Source organism: Pan paniscus, chromosome 5, assembly GCF_029289425.2.
Source record: "Pan paniscus chromosome 5, NHGRI_mPanPan1-v2.0_pri, whole genome shotgun sequence".
Classification (NCBI taxonomy): domain Eukaryota; kingdom Metazoa; phylum Chordata; class Mammalia; order Primates; family Hominidae; genus Pan; species Pan paniscus.
The window spans coordinates 91,108,399-91,114,806 of record NC_073254.2 but is presented as its reverse complement, the minus strand read 5'-3'; the positions used below and the strand labels follow the sequence as shown (position 1 = coordinate 91,114,806).

At 41.6% G+C, this 6,408-nt stretch overlaps 1 non-coding gene across 1 annotated transcript; it reads left to right on the top strand.

The window, feature by feature from the left end:
- Positions 1-1,050: 1,050 nt before the first annotated feature.
- On the top strand, positions 1,051-1,263 carry LOC112440141 (small nucleolar RNA U3). Its single transcript, XR_003028337.1, has one exon. It is a non-coding gene; the product is annotated as a small nucleolar RNA U3 (small nucleolar RNA).
- Positions 1,264-6,408: the final 5,145 nt, after the last annotated feature.

Genomic DNA, 6,408 nt, shown 5'->3' with positions numbered 1-6,408 from the left:
CGCACCACTGCACTCCAGCCTGCATGTCAGAGGGAGACTCCATCTCAAAAAAAAAAAAAAAAAAAAAAAAGTTGATAAGAATAAAATGATCCAAAATGCAAATAGACAATTCACAGAAAATAATACCTTAAAGGCAAAAAGAATAAAGAAAAGATTCTAAAATACACTGATAGCGTGATTCACTTTAAGTCTATCAGACCGGCAAAAATTCAAAAGTTGATCTTACCAATCACTGATGGGGAGTCAGAGAAAAGGGTATCTTTGTACACTGCTGATGATAATGTAAATTTGTACTGCCTTTTTGGAAAGCAATCTGGAAACATCTGTTAAAATCAAAAATATGCATGGAAATAAAAGCTCAGTGTGCTAGTTCAGGTCCTCTGAAAAGCAGATGCCACATCAAGATTAACATGCAAAAGATTTATTGGAGAAAATGCCTGTGAAGAATGATGACAGAGGAAGCAGGAGTAAGTGGAAACTCTATGGACTGTGATGCAGATCTGATACCTGTGAAAGGAGAAAGGGAAGGAAGGATTGGGTAAGAAGAGCCTGAGACTGCAGCACAACTCTGAGAACATTTCAGCTGTGCTGATAAGGAGTCCCCAAGCAGACTGCTCATTAGAGGAGTCCTGCATTGTGAAAGAATGAGACACACTCAGTCATTGGCTGGGGATTACAAATCCTTGTAACAAATGGCCTCATTAATGAATGTCATAGTGATGAACCAAAAGAGCCAAGAGCTAGAGACTGTCAATTAACTATGCTCGCTGCAGCAGGGTCTCTCAAAGAAGATCTAAGTGGTATGAGCACAGAGGCATGAGAGTATGGATATGAGGATATGGTGTTGAGAATTGTTCACGATGGCAAAACAACTAGAACCCAAATTAGGGGAAAGTTTGAGTAAATTAAGTCCTATCCACACCAAGGATTAATATGCAGTTCATCAAAAAGAGTGAAGTACGCCTTACTCTTGATCGAGAGGAGTTTCCACACATTAATGCTAAGAAAGCTAGTGTATGACAGCATCTCATTTATTAAAAATCAAAGACCAAGACTATACTTTCAGGGATCGTTTCTTCAATTCGTTACGAGAGGTTTCTCTGAATGTGTAGAGCACCAGAAACCACTAGAAGGAAAGGCAGTGTGCTCTCTCCAGAGTGTGAAGCCAACCCTTGGTGTTGCTTGGCTGCAACTGCCCTTTACCATTGACAATTGTTCTCTTCCTCAAGAAGAATGAGAGGGAAAGAAGGCAGTCTGTGTGATTCCCATTAAAAAATAATAATTTTTTAAAAAATAAAAGACCAAAATACACAGTTATATGAGCTTAACAAAAAGTGCACAAGGCTACAAACCAGGCTGCTGGCCTGGTTTATTCATTAAAAGCCAAACACTAGAAACAGTCCAGATGTCCTTCAGTAGGGATGGTTAAACCCTTTTATCACAGCCTGTCCACGTGACAGTCCTCCCACTAGACCAGGAGCCCCTTGAGGATTGCAACCTAACATGGCACCTGATACTTTCTGCTTAATAAGTACTTACTGAATGATTAAATAAATGAATGAAAGAACTCAAAGGGAAGTTATAATTAACCAAATGGAACAGAGATAAGAAGCAGACATAGGAATCTTTTATACCTAAGAGATTGGAACTGGCAATACGCTATGAATGTAAAATCATGTATAAGTTTTTTATTATTAAATGACTTCCATGTCTCTTTATTCATTATTTTAATGCAAGTATTTCATCCCTCAGTTGTTAATCTACTTTCAAAGCCTAAAAGAAAGTTATCTTTAAGGTACCATAAAATTGTCACATTACTAAGGTTGAAAATAGAGTACCTACAACAGTTTTTTGAAAATAGAACCTTTTATCACTGGGCAGTACCAGCAATAGACAAGCTGTTAGAATTCACTGTAAATACAGTGACTAGCAGAGTCAATAAGCCTTCATTTCAAATACAGACTACCACCATTTAGCTGTTCTTCCTCAAATACCTCTCTGCTGCATCCCAATTAATTGTCAACATTTACAATCACCTGGCCCCACTAGGCTTCCTTCCCCCACCACAGAGCTCTCACCCACTGACTCAGCAAGAGCAGTTAAGAACATGCATAGGTCACAGGATGACCACAGTTATGTCCACTTCCACAGTAAATGTGACAGTTCACATGTCCACCAGAGGTAAAGGAAAAAAAATAGAAAAAACAACCTTGCTGTCAAAAGTCTACACAATGGCAGTCTCATTCAACTAGAAGAAGGAACAAAATGAAATGTGAGGAAACAATGTTAGAACCAGCCCTCCCATGAGGAACAGTTTTGATAGAAAACGAATGAAGGCAAGTAAACAGACTTGGGAAGCCCTGAAAGACAGTGAAACAGCCAAAGAAAAGACCAGGTTCAGGAAACTCTGTTGGGAAGATGATTAAAATGTCAAAAGACAGAATTGAAGAAAGGTATGTCAAAGGCAGTAAGGAAGCCCAAAGATCTGGGCTGTGTGTGTGTGTGTGTATGTGTGTGGTGTGATATTCTCAGATGGGCATGTAATATTCTGATATAAGTACTTCTGAGCAGTTTTTACTTGCAAATGGATACAAATTACATGCTTTTTAATGATATTAGCCATATCAGTGGGTGGTGAGAAAAGAAAAATGAATCAGAAAAGAAAAATGGAATCAGGGATGTATGGGTTCTGACTAGCTCTGTCATTAACCAGGCCCTGGGCAAGTCATTTAATTCAATAACCCTAAATCTGTTCATGACACACAACCCCTAGTTTCTCCAGACCTCTATAAAAATGTAAGGCCAGATCTCTGTTCCCTAAATCAGAGTCACCAGGGGAAATTGCCAGACCCAAGCCTAGAGACTCAACTTTGCTAGATCTGGGGTGAGCTCAGTAAGGTAATATGATTGATTTTTTTTTTTGATGGAGTTTTGCTCTTTGTTGCCAAGGCTGGAGTGCAGTGGTGCTATCTCGGCTCACTGCAAACTCCACCGAGTTCAAGCGATTCTCCTGTCTCAGCCTCCCAAGTAGCTGGGGGTATAGGCACCTGCCACTACGCCTGGCTAATTTTTGTATTTTTAATAGAGACGGGGTTTCACCATGTTGCCCAGGCTGGTCTCGAACTCCTGACCTCAGGTGATCTGCCTGCCTTGGCCTCCCAAAGTGCTGAGATTACAGGCGTGAGCCACCATATCCGGCCGGTAATATGAATGTGTTAAAAACTCCTTCAGCAACTCTGAAACTGAGTCAAGTTTGTGAAGCACTGTTCTGTATGATCTTTATGGTTCCCCCCAGCTCAAAAATCCCAGAGTGACTCCTGAGTCAGCAAAAACGAACTGAGATGGTCATCCCATCATATTGAGTGTTTAATTTACACAAGCCATGGAAGTAACAGAGCTATTTATTTCATTTTCAAATAGACTCACTTACCAGACACAGCTAATTTTGTTTATTATCTGGTTGGGGGCTGAGAGGAAGGTGCATTTGGCACTGAATCATCTGCCTTTGTGTCAGTGAACCTCCAAGCCAAGTGATTAAAAGAATTGAAGTGTGCTGAGCATAGACTGGTGGATAAGCCTATTATAAGATCTAGAAAGAATTTATATGTTCCCAAGAGACTAAGTGAAAGCCATAAGTATAGAGAGAGCAAATGTTTTTATTTAATATTAACTTCCCCTTTCAGAGACCCCACTGAGCGCTGTGCAGTGGGCTGGCACGGGCAATGACACAGACGAGTGAGAATCTGATTATAATATATATGAGGAAAAAGTACCTCATTTAGGACTCCTCTCATCCTTCAGTCCTATTAGTTTCATTTACTAACAGTATAATATTGTTGAGCTCACCTCTTTATTAGAGGCTTCTTAAAACCACAAGTATGAAATTTTAGTTTTGTACAAAATATTTGTGTTCTGACTTCTTATCTAGATTCAAAAATTCATTTTATAGCTGAAAAATATTATGCTATTTGTGGCCCCTTTAAAATGTCTTGAAATCTCTAATTGATTAAAAGTATTTAACATTATGTTTCCTTATGGTATCGTGCACTAGGCTATAATAATTCATTTCATCACAGCTTCCCTAGGACCTCCTGTGATGTTTATGAGCTTGCTGCTATGGTGATTTGATTTTCATTTATAAAAGAATGTGTTACTACCTAGTCATCCCCATTTTCTAAGAAATCTTTTCTCTGAAATTAGAAACCAGGTATGAATTTTAACCTTTTGGGTCTGTGATAAGTGTTTTAATGGCTTCATTTAACAAACTATACTATTATTTAATTGCTTTGATTCATCTAATTTTGTGAAAAACCCAGGGAAATAGGGTTGATGTGAAAACTAAATTAATACTCACTGCCATGTATGAACTTCTTTCATACTCAGATGGCTCCTCAATGGCACTTCAGCTTCATGAGACACAATTCCCATGCTAATCCAAAGGTCTGGAGTGACAAACTATTAGAAGAGGAAGGGATCTTAGAGCTTATCAAGTATAACTTCTTACTGGTTTGGAAATCTACCTATCTATCAATCTATCTATCTATATCTATCTTGAAATGTGAGTACTCAGCTTCTGCATGAATTCCTGGGACAGGAGAAAGCCTGTACCAGAGTTGGAAACTCCTAAGAATTACTTGGAAACCCCATCATGATATAGAGGTGTTTACTACTAAACTCACAACTGTGACCTCTGAACAACTGAATAAGATTAATTCACTTCTCCTGACAGCCCTCAAATTGTTTGAAGACAGCTGTGCCTACAAAAACATCTCAAAGTTGCACATCCCCAGAGGCTGCAGGAAGAAGGCAGATGGTAGGCAGGGCTAACATGAATCTCCTACTTGGATGGTCAGAACAGTGTGTGGAGATTCACACTGTGAACTTTTATTCCAAGAACTACTACAGGAAAACCAAAAGAATTTACAGATCCTTTGAAAAAAATGGCATGCCATTTCAAACTCAGTGAGACAGAAGAAAAACTGTGAGTTCCCAAAGTGTGAGGAGGGAATAACCTGCCTCCAAACACACATCCCCACTGGGGAATCTGAAAACTCAGATGGTGGGGGAAGGATTTAACCCTACCTAGAGCTGAAATGGATTTAGGGAGCTGTGCAAAATATAAAAGGAGAAGCAGCAATGGGAATAGCCTTTTAGGCACCCCCAGTCTCCAGCTTGAGCCCAGGGAAGTCATCCCTGACTATATCTCACAGAGCCCCTTGGGGAAGGCAGCCAGCAGAATTAGGGAGGGGTCACAGGGTGAATGAAGCTGCCAGCTGAATTTTGTGATACTCTCTACTGGGCATGGACTTCCTTGAGCAGAATCTGGGGGGCAAAGAAGAACAGCTGCAGATATAGGCACAAGAGCTACTGCCATTGTGAACAGAAGGGCAGGGGCTGTGGCCTGAAAGCCATGCTTACTTTCTCAAGGAGGAGGCTTCTGGCCTAGGGCAAGTGTGAGTTTTGCACACAGGTTTCACTGTTAGCAGGGCACTGCAGGAGCAAGATGGCCTTGCCAACTGTGTGGGAGGTAGATGAGGCCTTTTGCTACCGGCTATCTTGCACTTCCCTGGCAAACAATACTGCTAAACAGAGGCAGCCATACTCCCTTCTGAAGCATAACCCCATTGCCCTCAGAACCACACCTTCATCCTCCACAGTGGCCGTGGCAAGCTCTGCCCAAGAAGAGTTTGACTTCAGACCCACCTAACCCTGCCCCCACCTGATGGTATTTCTCTAACTCAAATCCCTCTACTAACACTGCAGCTGGTGTTCTATTATAAGTGCCACCTCCTGGCTGGAGGCCAACAAACTCAGGTCATTACAGCAACTCATGTCAGAATGACCCTCATCCCAGGAAGGAGAAAACAATACCTAATTCCACTGCCTGAAACATCCTGGCTAACCAGAGGTCCTGAGTGTATCCACACAGCAGCTTCACTGCTAGCACAGCCAGCATTCAAGAAAGCCAGCACACTAAACCTATCTACAGCCAAGGATTCTCACAGAGTCTACATCACCCCCCTGCCACCTCTACCAGAGCAGGTGCTGGTATCCATGGCTGGGAGACCTGAAGACTGATCACATCACAGGACACTTTGTAGACATTCCCAAGCCCTAGCCCAGAGGCTGGTACCCCACTGGGTGGCTATACCCAGAAGAGCAAATAACAATCATTGCAACCCAACTCCCAGGAAACCTCATCCCTATGGGAAAGGGGAGAACACAATATCAAGGGATCACCCACGGGATAAAAGAATGGAACAGTAGGCCTTAAGTTCCAGATCTTTTTGCTGGTGGGTAGTTTCTCACAACAGAGACACAATTGCAGTGCTGGGCACAGTAGGGAAAGTCTGCACCTCTACCCCAACAAGCATACACCCTCTAATCATGAAAGACCTTGCAGAAGGG